The 18,993-nt window shown below is 34.9% G+C and overlaps 1 long non-coding RNA gene and 1 pseudogene across 1 annotated transcript; both read left to right on the top strand.

Moving 5' to 3' along the window:
- The first annotated feature begins 662 nt into the window (after window positions 1-662).
- Window positions 663-7,665, top strand: LOC118264441 (uncharacterized). The gene is made up of 2 exons (XR_007707612.1): window positions 663-6,281; window positions 6,363-7,665. It is a non-coding gene; the product is annotated as an uncharacterized LOC118264441 (long non-coding RNA).
- Window positions 7,666-13,751: 6,086 nt separating this feature from the next.
- Window positions 13,752-18,673, top strand: LOC126912990 (uncharacterized; annotated as a pseudogene).
- Window positions 18,674-18,993: the final 320 nt, after the last annotated feature.

The raw sequence follows: 18,993 nt of genomic DNA, 5'->3' as shown, positions 1-18,993 counted from the left end.
ATTTTGTAGAACATGAGGATCTGCAGTGTGTCGCTCTGGAAGAAAGCGAAAATTTTATATAATAACATTAGTTCTGTTTTTCTTTTGCATTAAAGTACCTATGTCCTTGTTCTGCCAATCTTGGTGGTTTGTGTCTTTATCCGTTGTGTTTATTAATAAAAAAATATATGTTTGAATAATACGTAAATAGTTTTGTTTATTAATGTATAATCGATAATTTCTCATATCACTATTCATTTCCCTTTTCGAGTTTAAAATACTCAAGCCAGGGTCACTAGCGCCATTTTTTAATACATCCTGTATATTAAGAAAGTGATTGTCAAAATCCGCTACATCCAATGAGCTGAGTAACAAAATCCGTCAGATCCATAATTCAATATCAATATCCGCTACATCCATTTTTTTACCTTTAATTTAGTTGTTTAATTAAAAATCTGAAAATAATTTAGCTTTGACTAGTCATAAAAGCGAATTAAGTAATTTTACTTAAAATGTATAAAATGGTATGTCATTTGTAACTGTAATAGAGAAAAAAAGTCATTTATTGTAAAATTGACCTTTTTGGATCTGGCGGGTTTTGATACTAGACGACACAATTAATCCTGTCGCATTTCAGAGCACGGAAAAAAGTATTATGATATTATATCTATCTTTATGGCTACGTGCGCGAGAACTTTCTTTACTTTGGTGATCCTTTGTGATAGTGACATTCCAAGTAATGTGCTCTTTTTTGTGATAGTGACACTTTACTGCTAAATAAGCGGGAATTTTTTTCACGTTGTTTAATTACAATTTACGATGCCGAGGAGAAGACGACCTGACTTAGGTCGTCTAGTCAATCAAATGTGCAAAGCTACCTCACGTGCTAACCGCACTGATGACCAGAGACAGACAGATCAAGAAAATAGTCGTATTGCTATGTCAGAATTGCGTTCGTTAGTGAGTGAAAATGTAGGAGATAGGCTTAGAATGTAACGAGTTCGTGCACATCAAACACAACAACAGCAAGCTAGACATAATGAAATTGAGCGAATCCGCAGACGCAGTGCTCCTGTGATTCTTGAACGAGCTGCATTCCACTATGATCCGGCAATTGATTAGTGTGCCGACAAATCGGTAACAATTGGGGAAATGAAATAATTTGTAAATATTGTAAGGCGTTTAAATACACTAGTGAATCTACTGGATTATGTTGTGCTGAAGGCAAAGTAAAATTGCCACAATTGGTCCCACCACCAGATCCTTTACGCTCTTTAGTTTCTGGGATTGGAAATGATTCTAAGCACTTCTTGATCAACATTCAGAAATATAACAACTGTTTCCAGATGACATCATTTGGTGCTACACATATTATACAAGACAATTTCATGCCCACTTTCAAGGTATATATCTATACTAATATTATAAAGCTGAAGAGTTTGTTTGTTTGTTTGTTTGAACGCGCTAATCTCCGGAACTACTGGTCCGATTTGAATAATTCTTTTTGTGTTGGGTAGTGCATTTATCGAGGAAGGCTATAGGCTATAAAACATCACGCTATGGCCAATAGGAGCCGAGCAGAGCGAGTGAAACCGCGCGGAAGTAGCTAGTAAGAATATATTTTTATATTATTCAAGTTTGTACTAAAATATATATATCGGAAATAATTAATTGACAAAGTTTTAAAAATTACAGATACAAGGACAAATTTATCACTTACTGGGAACTCTGTTACCACTACCTGATGCAGATTATCAATTTTTACAAAGGAGAATGCTCAAAACAAACCCTTCACGGCGCAAACTATACGTATCTCAGTTTATCAGTATAAATGAGGAATGAAATGCTATATAGGTACCATCATCGAAAACGATGGCTAAATGTTGGAAATTGATATTTATTTTTTAGCATGGATTAATTTTTATCATTGTTTTGATTTATGAAACTTATTACTAAGTTATAAAGAGATATTACTATCTCTTTATTTTATTGAGTTAATACGCTTCGTATACGCCGTGAGCATCCATCACAGATCACCCCCTCATCAATACAGCGTGATATAAGACTTCCAAGTGCGAGCGAGCGAGCGAGCGATATTAACAATGGGTACCTGTACGAGTACAAATGAATCAGCGTTAGCGCTCGAATTGAGCGGATCGCACGAGAGACATTTGCAAACACATTCTGTCTCGCTCACTCTTGTAAGTGCTACGTATCCGCGTCTCATTTTATGCGCGCCAGGGGTTATATTATTTGGGTCACAAAACGTTAGGATCATGCGCAATCCTTCGTTGTACTTCGTTGTGATCTGTGTTTTTTTCTCGTTTACCGTATTTTGACACTCTGATAAGACATTGGCATTATTCTGGACTTCGACTTTGCATGTGATTGGTAGTTGATCAAAATAGACCATTGTTGTTACGTGTGATCGTTCATTGCAACGCGGACGAGTTTGATTTCATGTTTTATCTCAGCGTTTTTTTTAATCTCGCCGAGAATTCGCCGAATATATTCTACGAAACATCGAACCGCCACTAGAGGTATGTACATTTTTATTTAAAAGGATCAGTTAGTATCAGTTTGTCGTATGAAGATAACAATATATACCACCTTTGCACTAAAACTGTCACACTTAACTGTAATACTTTGAAACCGATTGAAATGTGATAATTATTAATGTTTTTTTTGGAATAAGGTCGCCTCTGTCGCTACTTTTGTTTGTACTTATTTTTATTTTTGTATTTATTCGTGTTTTAATTATAAAGCAATTGGTTTAGTTGATTCAGTGTAGAATTGTGTGGTCTTGAAGGTCTCTGTTTATTATTATTGCATCAATGATGGTGCGTTTGTTTTGATGGTTATCAACCTTGCCTGCAACGCCAGCAGTTGCGAATTCGAATCCTGCTAGAAGCATATTTTTATTTTTATGTACATGTCTGTTACAGGTGGCATTTGACGGATCAAGGTCGATTTGCCACGCCTGTTGGCACAGGATCAACGAGGCATTACGTCGTGATTTACTAGTTCCAAGCGACCCTCAAAATGAATTCCCTGTTCCCGGTTTCACTCGTGTGGCTAATACATCACGGCGTTGCATGGTAGACGACTGCAATAACGGTCAGCTCCGTGCCGTTCCGAATAGCATCAAGGTTTTTCTTTTAAGCTACTACCAATTGCACATACCGCAGCTATGTAGAAATACATCAATATGCAAAAACGATAAGAAATAGTTTTACTATACGTATAATATATATATTTTTTCTTTTTTGACTTATTTGTTATAGATACGTAATTTATTGATTCGAATTTTATAATTATTTTTACAGAATGTCCCGTAGAGTGACAGATAAAGACATTGAACAACTTCTGGCGGCTTTAGAAGATGGAAATATTCTGAGGATGACAGTGAAGATGAAGAAACCTTTTTTGAGAATGCAAGAGAAATGATTCGAGAATTGAAGGAGGAGGAGGCAGAGGATCATTAAGATCCTACCTATAGTGATCCACCACTAGTTCATGATCTGCCTGGCCCATCGAGTAAAGTTATTTTTTCATTACCCATGCAAGAAGGTCACGTAGAAGAAGTTAGAAGTTATGTAGAATTTGATAAAAGGAAATCATTTGGAAAAAAGACAGTTTGATGTATGACGAATCAAAATTAATTCACCAACCAAGCACAACAGACTCTGCTATAACAGAACTCGATACACCATATAAATGTTATTTGCACTACTTCACCAGAGTTTCTTCAAAATATTGTTGATGAAACTAATTTATATGCAGTACAAAAAAAAACCCTTCAATATCTTTCAGTATTAGTGTTGGGGAACTAAAAAAATTCAAAGGAATCAATGATATTCTAGTAAACAGATATGTTATGAGCGTGCAATCGTGAAGACTCGAAAACGTCCTAATTGGGACGTATTGCCTTTAGTCTGCGTCACGCATGGCGACGAGTGATACGCTGCGCGCTGCTACAAAATGCCATCGTGTGTATTCAGAAAGTGTACCAATTATGATACCAAAGTTAATAAAACACAAGGCATCTATACCACATGTAAGTACGCAACATACTTCGATTTTTGTTCGATTTATTAATAAATTTCAATTATTTTCCTAATATTTTGATATTTGGAGGTTAGAAAAAAGAAAGAGATAGGAAATACATTTTTTGTCGTGAGGATGACAAGGACGCGTACACTTCGAACATAGAATAAAAAGTGCAGGGGCCGTATTATGAACTTTTAAACATCCATGCAAGTTCCAGGCAATTCACTTCACGCCCGTAAACTGCCTGGCTAAAATTCGTATTATGACATACATTTATTAAGCCGCCTTCTGAATTGTTCACTATGGCTGGTTTGTAATGTTTGCCGGCAGCGTTCGGAAGTATACATATTTTTTTATCGGTAAGTTACGGTTTTCTTTTAGTATTAAAAAATAATAAAATATATTCCCAAAATAGAATATTTCATAAAACAATACGTACAAAACATAGTGAAATATAAATAAAATTATATTGACCTTGGATTACAATTAAAAACGTACTTGTACATTATAATATGAAGTTTTCGAACGCAGCTTAAGCACTTTGCAAATTAATTTAGCGAGAAGCGGGAAAAATTACATTGTATGTGCTGTTTAAATTCTTTAAATCGCGAAAATATGTCGTAAGTACTTTTTAAAATGAATTATTATAATTTCATAGGTAAAATTTACTAATATAATCGTATTAAACGGCTTTTTTAATTCTTATCTACTTATTTAGCTCGACTTCGGAAAGTTTACCAGCAAATCGTCGTCGACGGGTAACATATACCCAGCTAGAAGTGTTGTGGGACTTCCTAAACACTAATAAGGAGGTGGCGTTGGGATATAATAAAAGCGCTCATGCTCGGGAACATTCAAGGAGGATGTGGGAAAATGTTTCCGAGCATTTGAACGCGCAAGGTGAAGGCGCTGTGAAAAGCGGCAAGGAATGGTGTACTGTGAGTAATTATTATTATATTTTCATTTAATTCTAAAGGGTTTTTCAACAAGAACTTTGTTTTTAATTAGAGGAACACCAAGAACGTGGCAGTTTTTAACATTTAACTTTTGGCGGTAATTGTAGTAGGTGCTTTGGCAATTGCTACAATGAATTCAATTACGCTCAAAAATTGCATTAAAATAATTCAAATTCACTATGAAAATGGTCGTTCTGTTAAAGTTACATTTCGTAAAATTCGTAATATTTTCGGGTAACATAATCGTCCTTCTGAAACCGCTATCAAGATTTTGGTCGCGAAATTTGAGTCGACAGGCTCGGTACAAAATGTGCCAACACCAACACGTGTTCGACCGGGTCGTTCAACAGAAAACATCGCTGCCGTGAGCCACAGTGTTGAAGAAGATCAAAAGTTATCAATTTCACGACATTCTCAATAATTGGGGTTATCCAATAGCACAACATCATCAGCATCAACACAATTTATCCTGTAAAGAAATTTTTGAATAAAATATTATTATTATATTATATTATAACATGGCGAATTTTGCGAAAGGATTTGGCTTTGAAGCCTTACAAGATTCAACTGGTGCAGGAATTGAAGCAGACCGACCATTCAAATCGCCGTAGATTTGCTCAGAGCAACCTGCTGGTTTTTCTCAAAAAATCATTTTTTCAGACGAAGTACATTTTCATTTGTCAGGGTATGTCAATAAGCAAAATTGCCGCATTTGGGCTTCTGAAAATTATTGAGAAGCCTTTGTATGGTCAACGTGTCACTGTGTGGTGTGCTATGTGGTCTGGAGGTGTGATTGTAAGGAAAGTGATTAAAAATTTTGATGAAAGATTCAACATGTATCAGCGTGGTCCTGGTGGACATTTGTCAGATATCATTTTTCATTCATAATTGCCAAACTTTTCTCTTTTTAATACAATCAAAATTTTATTCATTTTCCACCAAATTCTTTATTTTATTTTGTTTTAAAAAACAAAGTTCTTGTTGAAATACCCTGTACTTATACATTGAATGAAACTTCTTAATTGATTAATAAAAGACTTTTAATACAAATTAACAAAATAATATGTAGTATATGTAATATGTAATAATAATATGTAGTTGGTTTTTTCTTGCAGTATTGGGTCGACTATAAGTCGAAATTAAAAAGAAGGGCGTCAACAGTCAGACTTTCGCAGACTCAGACTGGTGGCGGGCCTCCAAGTGTCCCTCCTCTCAGCGACATAGAAAAAAAAAATTATATCAATAATGGGTGAGGGTTATGGTAGTGGATTACCTAACGTACAGGTGGACCCTTTTGTAAGTATTAAACAAAATTTATGATATGTTTTGCGATTTTATTAAAATGCATAGTTAATTTAAATATATATGACATTTCAGGCTCCACAAGCCATCACTAGCTCTGCTGCAGCAACAGAAGGGGCTTTGGTTGTCTGGCCTGCGGACTCACCTAATTTAATTGAGAATATATCACGTCAGGAAGAGGTACCATCGCCGGCAGCGGTGCCACCAGTAATACCACAGCAAGAGGGGCTACCAACACAGCCTCCAACAGAGGAGGCTGTGTTGGTAGCTCCTCCTCCTGTGCCACCTCTGGTACAACCTCTTCAAGGGGAAATACCACTCCCTCCCTTAGTACCCCGTGTACGTTCACGCCGGCGACGTGGCATGAGCAAGGAGGAGGCTCGCCGGCAACTCGTACAATTAAGCCAAGAAAGATTGGCAGTAGAAAGAGAAAATGCAGAATCATTAAAACAAATACTTATAGGAATTAATAAAATAGCGGATAAAATGGACAGGTAATACATACATTTATTATACAGTGAAACCTCGTTAAGTGAGACATCTCAAAGAAACATTTGTCTCATTTACAGAGGGTTCCATTAATGGAGGTGAACATAACATAACATAACATAACATAACATAACATTGTGGAGATTTCTCACTTATTCTGGTCCCACTTAACCAAGTTTCACTGTATTTACATTGTATTTATTATTATTAACATTTATTTAAAATTCTCTAAATTTACATTTTTAAATACTACAAAATACAAAATAAAATAATATTTAAAAATATGAAAATAGGAGCCGACCATTAGCGGGAGCATGGTCCAAGCTACCGGGTGGTTAGGGCTCCAGAGACAGAAACCTCCTCACAATACGTGCCGTTTCGAGGAGTACTGCCCTCTGCATCAGGCCCTTGATCCATCCGTCCAACCCCAGCCTCCTAAGGTGATTGTCGAGGCTGTTGGATATTAATCCGTTGGCCGATACGACTATCGGCACAACGATAGCCGAATCCACATTCCACATGTCGACAACCTCGTGAGCCAAATCAAGATATTACATTGTATTTATGGGTTCCCTCTATCTGGCAGAATTTTAATGCTCCGAAATTTGTTTGGCATAACACACTTGGCAGAATCTTCTTTAAACGAATATACAGGGTGTAACAAAATACCCATATACATCAAGAAGCCTTGATGAATACAGGTTGAATAGAATCTCTACACGAAGTTTCAGCTCAAAATACGTTTAAAAAAATTAGTACCAAATACTTGGTATCGCATAGTTCTTGATTTCAAATCATACAAACGTGTCACAACACTACAGGGATCACTTGCTAATATTACGAAACATTTCTTATGTCAATCTGATCGCCTAGTACCTGTCTAGCTAATTTTGAATCGCACGCCGGCGCGATTTGAAAAATTCATAACTTGGTACCATGAAAATATGAGTTTAAAAAACCCTTCCCGTATCATTTGTTATGTTATCTAGAAACCGTGCAATTGATATGTATACCCCCTTTTTGTTACACGTTGTATATGTAAAGAAAAATACTATTTTCTTTAATTTTGAGTTTAGCCGCCTTGGTGCTTGTGATAAAACTACACGAATGAAACCTATTTTATTTTATGAACCTATTTTATTTGTGGTCAATGTGACATTGGGTGTCAAGACTATTTTTCTATTAAAGAAAATGTGGAAGTTATTTTAGTTAAATATTTCTTTTATTAAAATGTAACTCACAATTGTGAAGAAAAGGATGTCTAAGAATAAAAAATATAATAAGCTCTAGAAAATACAATAAAATCTCACAATTACAACAAAATATTATTTGATAAGAATAGAGAATACCATGAATTTAATGTTGGTGATATGGTGTATGTGGAAAATGGCAATAAGCTGAACAGGAAAAAATTAGATCACTTGAGAATTGGTCCTTTTCAGATTATAGAGAAAATATCCAAATCAATATATAGAATTGATACTGGGCACAAGAAAACTGAGTCAAAGGAGATGGCTAAATGACTGACCCAGGCATAATAACAAGAATACGAATTTCACGCTAACCCGTATCATTTAAATATTCACTTATGAATTATTTTGTGTTTAACTAATTCTTATAACTTGGTGAACAAAAATTAACAAAAATAAGTTTCATAATTGATTTTTTTCTGTTGTGGTTTGACATGACAACACGGAAGTAGGTACTGCAAGCTATTATTAGGACATTAGTTTCCCCGAAAATCAAATTGAAATAATTAAACGAACATCAATTTTTAATAACGGTAATATAATGACTTTTTTCTGAAACCAAATTGTAAATGTTTTGATCGACACAAAATATATATTTTGTATAAGATTGCACAATCTTACTATATATTTTGTGTCTGTCCTTGGTTACTTTGTGTTCATTATCTAGTATAAGCAGAATTGTTTACCTATCTACCTCATATATAAATAACTTTCGGCTCAGGTACATCAAAACGCCTTGGTAAAAGTTCACAGCAATGTGTTGTAGTTTGAAGTTTTTGTAACGTTGTTTGACGTAGGAACACTACTTTATTTTCAGGATTGCGCAGATATGCCAAGTTTCTGGACCTTCTTAATTACAAAATATCAATTTTTAATTATGCGGCTTTATTTATTGCTAGGTACCATATTTATACTATATTTATTTGTACGGGTTACGACGTCCATACTTTGGTTTAGCCATGTCCTTTATTTCACGTCACGAAGCTTGTTCCAGTATCTATAATAGAAGATATTTAGTCAAAGGAAATAAAGTAAAGAAGAAAATCTTGAAGATCCGTATATTTATAGATTTTCTTTTCCAAGGGGGGGAGATGTAAAGAAAAATACTATACTATTTTCTTTAATTTTGAGTTTAGCCGCCTTGGTGCTTGTGATAAAACTACACGAATGAAACCTATTTTATTTTATTTTATGAACCTATTTTATTTGTGGTCAATGTGACATTGGGTGTCAAGACTATTTTTCTATTAAAGAAAATGTGGAAGTTATTTTAGTTAAATATTTCTTTTATTAAAATGTAACTCACAATTGTGAAGAAAAGGATGTCTAAGAATAAACAAAAGTATTGATTTTTCATTGTGTCTTGTAAAGATTGTAAAACGCCGCCTTTTCGTAAGCATCGTACATATCATCATAACATCGTAACATCGGGTTCGACGTTGTATAGCCTTTTATTACGTTTAGGTGCTAAGTTTAAATCACAAACTATGTCGGTCAAGCTTGCGGATGGTAGTACTCGTACTAATGTTGTTTTACTAACATGTGTTAATGTAAATTGTATGTCTTTGTGTATACCTATTGAGTTTGTTGTGTTTCCCGATGCTTCAAATAACGAAACGCTATTAGGGATAGATTTCATTACTAAGTCTAAGTCTATTATTATTTTTTTGCCACACTTAGGCAGTTTTAGTTTAGGCCTATATGGTCACTATTTTGTAAACATGCTATGAATATGCCTGGTGGTAGTATATTGTATAGTGTATTGTATTGTGTATTGTGTATTTAATTTATATGCCTGGTGGTAGTAGTGGAGTACATGATAAAAAAAGGATGTTTTTTTAAACTTTACAACATTAGCACGGCGGCGTTCTGCTGATGATTGTGGCCACTTAATATATTTTGCCCTTATTTGAGGCAAATTCAATAAAGTTGCAATTTCTTTAATCACAACTGAAACTGTTGGCTGGGAGATGGAGTGTGAGCCAATATCTCCAATGGGACGTTGGTAAGACCCAGTCGCATAAAAAGATAATGCAACTAAAACCTAAAATGACAAAACAGTTAGTTATGGCTGGATTTGTTTGAATTGGTGTATAATTGTTTAAAGAGTTCCTATAATTTGTAAATATTATTAAGTAAGTGTTAGGATAACGTTAATGTTAAGTTTAATTTTGTGTTCATACAGATATTTGGTTTTTATTTTTAAATTTATAAGTACTGCATTTATCGTATTAGGTGTGCCTGTAAAGATCGATGTATTTAATGTTAAGATAAATAAATATGTAAATAAATATGAATGTTCAACTAAAGATATTAATTAAACATTATTTTATTAATGTAAAATAATACCAAATATGTATATATAAATACATGGCCCTTTTATTCAGTGCACTAGAAAAATAAGCAGCTTGGTACCAACCTTGGTCTCTACAGACAAATCTGTTGATTTTTTTGGCACAGACATATGAGGTTTAAGCTCATTACAAAGATTCCGTACTAAATCCTTGGTAAGCCTATATCTTTTGATAAATTCCCGGTCTTCGATCGAGAATGGATCACATTCTTGGCGTATTTTAACGCCTTTTGACCATTTGGTGCCTAGGTCCCTCCTCGTCACTACTGTCATCACTTTCCAAAAAATCAAAGGATATTAATTCGTCACACATTGCGATATTTAAAACCCAAAACAAAATTAAACAATTCAATTTAAGCGGCAAGTGAGAAGCTTTTATTGAATGGTTTCTAAAGTCATAATTTGACATTTAACATGGCAATGGAAACGTCAAAATAGCGATCATAATACGCGTAAACGCCAGCCAGCCAGCCAAAAGTCGTGCAGAAATCGGTCTGTGTTGTCACGTCACCACTGACTGGCTGGCAGTAGTGTTCATAATACGGCCCCAGATGCGAATATTAGGCAGTAAAGTCATCGTTACCCTAGAGTTCCGTTTCCTTTTTTCATTTTTTTCTTTATTTAATAATTTTGTTTGATATAATTAATTATAAATTAAACATGCATGGGAAAAGAAAATATAAACAGCTTAGCGTTACCATAATATATCACAGATAGTATTAAAATAAAGCTATTTCTATTTTTAATTACCATATTTAACAAATTTCAAGTCAGAATCGTATATATTAGTTTACTGTGTGACAACAACGAGTTTAACTATTTACCGCATTTTCTTCGTTAAGGTTTCCAACCAATGAGGTCCGGCTTCAAGAATGGATTGCAATTGTTCGTAAGCAAAGAAATGAATCGGATTGGATGCCTTCAAAAAGCAGTAGAATTTGTAGCAATCACTTCAAGGTTACTGATAGATATACCAAGAACAAAGGTCGAACACTTCTCAAAAAGAATGCTGTTCCTGTTATAGAGGTAATTAAAAGTGTAAAAAATGAGTATTTCGTAGCCACTACCCGACGATTTGCCCTAGTTGAAATTGTTTTGGCATTCTAAATAAAACTATAAACATTATTCAACTTTCAGTATAATTACAACTCGCTACTAGTTTCCCTTTATTTATAACGTCGCATGTATTTAACTTTTTTCTAGCCTATTTTGTGTCCCACTGCTTGGTAAAGGCCTCCCCTTCTTTCTTGGAAACCTCTCTGTTTTGTGAGATTTCGGGCAATGCGTGCACCGCGGAAATGGTTAGATCATCACACCACCTGCGCCGCGGTCGACCTCAACGCGACGACGGCGACGGGATGTATTTAACTTATTTTATTTAATTTCCCAGGAACACATAAATATAAATATTCAGAACTCCCCGACAAGTCTCGACAATGTCAGCATACCGGATATGGAAGATATTTTTGAAACACCCAGAAAAGCGGCACTTAAAAAATACGTATGTGAATTAACATTTAAGAAAAAACTGTTACAGAAAAAAAACAAAGTACTTGTTCAACAAAATAAAAGACTGAAGAAACGAGTTGCCACCGTAGCCGTGATAATGAGAGATTTAAAGACATATGATTACATTTCAAAAGAACAGTTTTCACAACTTAATTTAAAGACTGAAGTCCTAGATTTAATAAATAGAATATATTTAAAGAAAAAATCAAGGAAGTCATATCGCGCAAAGTATCCCCCGGCGCTCAGAAAGTTCGCACTTACTCTTAATTTTTATTCATCTGCCGCTTACAAATACGTAAGAAGTGTATTTGATACTACTTTGCCACATCCACGTATATTGGTCAAGTGGTATGAAAACACTTCTTGTTCGCCAGGGTTCACGCATCAAGCCTTTGATATTTTGGAAAAGAAGAGTGCTTTATCAGGTAATCGTCTATTATGTACCCTTGTAGCAGATGAAATGGCGCTTAGGCATCAAACGATTTGGACTGGTAAAAAAACTGACGGTCTTGTTGATTTCGGCATTGATTTTAGCCCTAGCAATGACATTGCTACTCAGGTGTACGTTTTCATTTTAGTTGGTCTTAACGAAAGCTGGAAGTTGCCAGTAGGTTACTTTTTTATAAAAAATCTATCAGCAGACACACGGGCAAATTTAATTAATACTTGCATAAGTAAATGTTACGATGCAGGCTAATGTTGTAGCGGTCACATTTGATCGATGTCCAACTAACTTAGCTGCGGCTGAACTTTTAGGCTGTGATTTAAAAACGCCAAATAATTTAAAAACTACGTTTTTACATCCTGATTGTGGCATTGAAGTTGCTGTATTTTTAGACCCATGCCATATGATAAAATTAGTACGCCACACCTTCGAAGCAAAAAAAGTTATATTTGGGAATAATAATAAAGAAATACGATGGAGCTTGATTGTTACTTTAAATCAATTTCAAACCAGTCAAAGATTAAATTTTGCTAATAAACTCTCGCAAAAGCATATAAGCTTTCGAAACGAAATAATGAAAGTCAAGTTAGCCACACAGCTATTAATTAAGTAGAAGTATAGCCCGTGCTTTAGAACTTTGTGATCAATTAGTAGTATCATCAAAAATTAAGAATACAGAACCAACCGTAGAGTTTATTTCAATCTTCAATGATTTATTTGATATTTTTAATTCCAGGTCATCAGGAAAATATGATTAAAAAAAACCCATAAATTCAAATAATTCTACGCAAATTTTAAGTTTTTTAGAGAAGGCCAAGGAATATATTTTATCATTATGGCGGCATGGCCGGCATTTGCCGCATCTCAGCCGCGGCACGCGCGGCTTTTGGTTGCCGGCGGCAGTTTGCTTGCGGCTTCGATACGGAGTGGTAGTGTTGTCGTATCATTTCATAGAAGTAAATAACGAAATGACAGAATTTAACTGGAATGATAGTGCAGTACTTTTATTAATAGAAAAGTATCAAGAAAATGAACCATTGTGGAAACCAAGGCATATGGATTTCAAGAATCGCAACAAAAGAAATGATGCTATTAGGGATATTGCTTCTGTGTTCAACATTAGCGATGTGTCAACTCGGTTTGCCAAACCGAATCGCTATCGGATTCGCGGATTCGCTCACAAAATAAAATTAAAAATCGGCGTACCCATAATGCTCCTTAGAAATTTAAGCCCACCAAAACTTTGCAACGGTACTAGATTAAAAGTAAAAAATTTACAACGAAATCTGATAGAAGCAGAGATTTTAACAGGGTGCGGAAAAGGTGATAGTGTTTTTATTCTTCGGATTCCTCTCATTCCTAACAATTTTCCGTTTAGTTTTAAACGAATTCAGTTTCCAGTGAGCCTATGTTTCGCCATGACAATTAATAAAGCTCAAGGTCAGACTCTAAAAGTTGTGGGTGTAGATCTACTCGTAAGTATCAGCTGTTTTTCGCACGGTCAATTGTATGTGGCTCTGTCCCGTGTTAGCAATCCCAGCAGCCTGTATGCTTTCACCCCCGATGGCCATACGTCTAATATTGTATATAGAGAAGCATTACAGTAAAGTAGGTTTTTTAGCTACCCAAAATGACTGTGATTATGATCCAAAATAAAAATAAGTATTTATTTAAAAAAACGCTGCTCATAGTCACTATTCCACGCGAACGAAGTCGCGGGCACAGCTAGTTGAAAATATATTTTTGTAACAAAAATAGTGTGAACCACTATTATCAGGACATTTAATATTAACATGTTTGCCGTCAATACTACCAACACAATTAAGAAAATTCCATATTTCTCTATAACCGATTTCCGACTGCCTCCAGATGTCTTCTGAAGGTGCAGGCATGTATATTGGTTGCAGTATCTCCCATGTGGCTTTACATACTTCTTTTACTATATTCGAAACTGTACTGGTTCCGAGTCGATAAGAGAATCCTATACTTTGGTACGAATCACCAGTCGTCCACGAATCACCACGTCACAGTGACGGCTGAACCTGCGTTTGGACCTGTAGTAGACATTAATTGGCCGCAAGCAGATCCTGAAATTGGGTCGTTTCAGTTGACTGTGGAAAGTGTTCCAAATACATGTTTATCTGAAATATCTGGGTATCGCATTGTAGAGCTTAGGCATGTTATTGAGTGGGTCTCCCTTATGGAAAGATACCGAAATATCTGTGAATCATCACAAATTGAATTTGTTCATGAAATACATGATGGATTTCGAAGTGTATTAACATTCAAGTGCAGCATGTGTGGAAAAGCTTGGGAACACTGCACCGAGAGCTAAGACAAAATAAATACTACATTTGTGTGGGCAACTGTGACTTCTGGTAGTTACTACACTCAAGCAGCTGATGTAACAAGTCTGATGGAAATTCCAATAATGTCACCTAATAAATTTCGACGAATTGAAAAAAAAATAGGCAATGTTTGGTTAGAACATTTGACAGAGGAAATTAAGATTGCTGGTGAACAAGAAAGATCATATGTCTTCTGATAGTGTTCCATTTGTAACTGTTTATGTAGATGGAGGATGGTTGAAGAGATCCTAAGGGGCATAACTTTGATTCGTCATCTGAACTAAACACAGAGCCCAGGAACACATTTAAAAAAATACATAAAGCGGAAGAAACAGAGTATAGTACGACAGCAATCGTCAACACGCAAACGATTGTTTATTCCACGAGAAAAATCCAAACCAGACAAGAACTATGGACCTGAAGCAAGTGATCATATTGATATTGATGAAGCACAACTGAGAATATGGTGTGAAGGACGGTTAGCAGAATTCCAAAGATATTGCTTTCATTGAAATGTTTACAGTAGGGCAGAATGAAAATGATTTAAATACTACTCATAGGCGTGACCGTCTGACTGCAAGTCAATTTGGAATGGTAATGTTATCAGAAATGTGCTTGTGTAATTTCTGTATTTTATAGACCACCTATGCAGATAATGCATTTTTATTATATTCACAACACAATTATTTTACCTTTTACAGGTTTGCAAACGCCGTATTACAACACCAAGTCACAATCATGTCAAGGATATTCTATATAAAAAGAATACATATTTGTACAACAGATATGTTATATGGACAGCAAAATGAAAATGTGGCAAAAAGTATGTTTATGCAACAGTATAATAAAACTGTAAGGCCCTCAGGTCTTTTCATTGATGAAGAATTTGGTTGTTTAGCTGGCAGTCCAGATGGTAAGCTTTTCTTTATCAATATCTGGGTATCGCATTGTAGAGCTTAGGCATGTTATTGAGTGGGTCTTCCTTATGGAAAGATACCGAAATATCTGTGAATCATCACAAATTGAATTTGTTCATGAAATACATGATGGATTTCGAAGTGTATTAACATTCAAGTGCAGCATGTGTGGAAAAGCTTGGGAACACTACACCAAAAGCTAAGACAAATACTGCATTTGTGTGGGCAACTGTGACTTCTGGTAGCTACTACACTCAAGCAGCTGATATAACAAGTCTGATGGATATTCCAACAATGTCACCTAATAAATTTCGACGAATTTAAAACAAAATTAGGCAATGTTTGGTTAGAACATTTGACAGAGGAAATTAAGATTGCTGGTGAACAAGAAAGATCATATGTCTTCTGATAGTGTTCCATTTGTTTCAAAATTACAACATACCATTCAAACGGCCTCAAAATCATCGTTATGTATTTAAGCAGATTCTGACTGCGAAAATAAAAATCTGCAAAATGAAAAAGAAATTGCGGAAAGCAACAGAAGAAGTAAAAGCTGTTAAAAAACTGATTAGCAATCCTGCCGCACTCGATGTTCTTGAAAACTGCTCAAGCACTGCAAAGCTATTAATGGAAATATAATAGCGGGAAAATAAAAATAAAAAAACAAAAAGGAAGACGTTTTACCTTACAGGAAAAAAATGTGGCATTGTCAATTTTAAAGCAAAGTCCAAAGGGATACCGATTTTTCCGCAAATTGTTTATTTTGCCTGCTCCACAAACCCTTGTTAATCTCATCCAACAAAGTAATTTACGGCCTGGACTAAACAGAAACATTTTTTCCCAATTGCAGAAGAAAACAGAGGCTATGAAACTGGAAGACAAATTGTGCCTTCTTATTTTTGCCGAAATTTCGTTAAAGGCTAATGTAAACTTTAATAACAAATAAGATATATGTAGTTACAGGGTTTGTTGATAATGGGCAGCATAGAAAACCGGAGTTCGCTGATCACGCCCAAGTTTTCATGGTGCTTGGTCTAGTAAAAAATTACAAGCAGCCAGTATCATATACTTTTGCTGCAAGCGCTACTAAAGGACCGGAATTGGCGAAACAAATGAAAGAAATTGTCACAGAGTTGTAAGAAGCTGGGTTAATTGTAGTGGCAACAGTATGTGACCAGGGAACAAATAACAGACAAGCCATTAAACTTTTGATAAATGAAACTAGGGGGGTTTGTTTAAGAAGAGGAGAAACAGCAAAAGAAAACATTATTCTGATAAATAACCAAGAGATTGTTTCTCTATATGACCCCCCCACACCTGCTTAAATGTATGAGAAATAACCTCATAACAAAAAAATTTAATTGTACCATAGATGGCGTGACTAAAACCGCAAAGTGGTCTCATTTACAAATGTTGGCTAAAGAGAACCCTGGTTACAAGGGAATACGATTAATTCCAAAATTAACGGACGATCATATTAACCCAGAAAAAATTAACAAAATGAAAGTTAAATATGCTGCACAAATTTTCAGTCGTACTGTGGCGTCTAATATGGGATACCTTGCAGGTAATATTTATGTATTTTATTTTACTCTGTATTCTGTATATTACTTTTACTCTGTAAAGTGTAGAAAAATTAATCCCAACAACTTTTTAAGGCGACAAGCAAGATTATTATTTTTTAAATGCCCTATTGTCTGAATAGATAGGCCTTATCGCTACCTGCAATGGACAGAGGCCTCAATACATGCCTCAGAATTTTAGCATATGGGTTTCGTCACGATTTCTTTTTTGTATAGAAGTAGCGACGTCCACCAAGTAACTTTTCACATATTCGTTTTGATTAGAGGTAGATGAGCTACTTTGGACGAAATTGACAAACAGACAAAAATATTGGTATAATACAGACCGACCAACTTATCTCTGAACTAAGTGGACCCTAGACACTGATAATCGAGACATTTCAACATGGCGACTGCGTAAGTCCAAATTATGCCATTTCAGAAATAAGTTAGTAGGTCTGTAATCATGATGTTTTTTGCTACACAGTTAATTCATACAATTCATAAATACATTTTTTTTTCATATAACGGGATTATTCCACCATAGTGCAAGGAGACTGCGGATCTGCTGCTCTTCATGGACAAAATATTTGACTCTGTCAACGGAAGTTATAAAAAAAATTATTATGCCAAGCCGTTACTTGGACCTGCAACACCAAACTGTCAACATCAAACATAATACATCATAAAACTTGGAGTGAAGGCAAAAAAGTTTTTAGCTCAATGAAATTTGTAACTTCCGCTGGCAAAGTAGAAACTGTTCCAACTGTCGATAATTGGGTGTGGACACTAGACGGAATTGCAGTTCTTCTTAAAAAACTGCAAAATGATTTTAAAATAACATCGGTATGGTTGCGGCGGCACCTTAAAGAAGAAACAATTTAAGATATAACTGGATAGTTTTTACTCATGCTTTGGATATTAGAGAATATTTAGTGTGCTTATTGTTTTTTTTTACTACTTTTCACTTAAAATGAATTTTGCTTACATATAAAATTCAAATTCGTAATCCGAATTCTAATAATTAAAAGTTGATTTGTTTAGGAATTACAAAAAAATCTATCCTCAATTTTTATATCAAGCTTCGGTTAAATTAAATAGTAATTCACATGTCACAAATATCAGGTAATAACATCATTTATTATAAAATATATGTAACTAATACATTTTTAGAATTTACTGATTATATAGATATAGAAACAGGGGTGCTAAGTGGAAAGCAGGCTAGTACGTCACATAACTTCATAACGGGAGTGCAAGAAGATTTTATTACAGGATCAAAAGAAGATGTAGTGCGTGTCATTCAAGTTGAATCCACAAAACCCGTTTCACCCACTTTCAAGAATGCACAAAGCACACTTAAAACTAAAAAACTGTGCTTAACTGAAACAAAGAAAAAGAGCATTAACAAAATAAGTGCTTCAATAATTAAAAGTAAAAATCAAAAAAATAAATGAAGATGCTATAACTTCTTTACTATAAGACATCTTATAGTCAAAATGAGTTCAACAAGGTAAACATGAGAAACAAAAGGAAGAAGATGAGTGCTATAGGAGAAATTTCTATGACCAAAGCATACTCATATAGAGGTACTCGCAGACAGTACGACTTTTCTAATATTAGAGAAATGAATCCACACCTCTGTCATTATTGGTTAGGGATCAATGCTGAACAATTTTATCAATTGTTATCACATGTACCACAGCTGGCACTAGAAACTCCTTGGCCTAGTGTGGCTTTAAGTATAATATTGGTTAAACTTAGAACTGGTGACAGCAATGAACGCTTATCAACAACACTTCGACTTCCTAGAAGCACTTTAGAAAGATATAT

This window comes from Spodoptera frugiperda, unplaced genomic scaffold (genome assembly GCF_023101765.2).
Source record: "Spodoptera frugiperda isolate SF20-4 unplaced genomic scaffold, AGI-APGP_CSIRO_Sfru_2.0 tig00001167_1, whole genome shotgun sequence".
Lineage (NCBI taxonomy): Eukaryota > Metazoa > Arthropoda > Insecta > Lepidoptera > Noctuidae > Spodoptera > Spodoptera frugiperda.
Note: the sequence above shows the minus strand (reverse complement) of the source record. Positions and strands in the feature narration are given on the sequence as shown.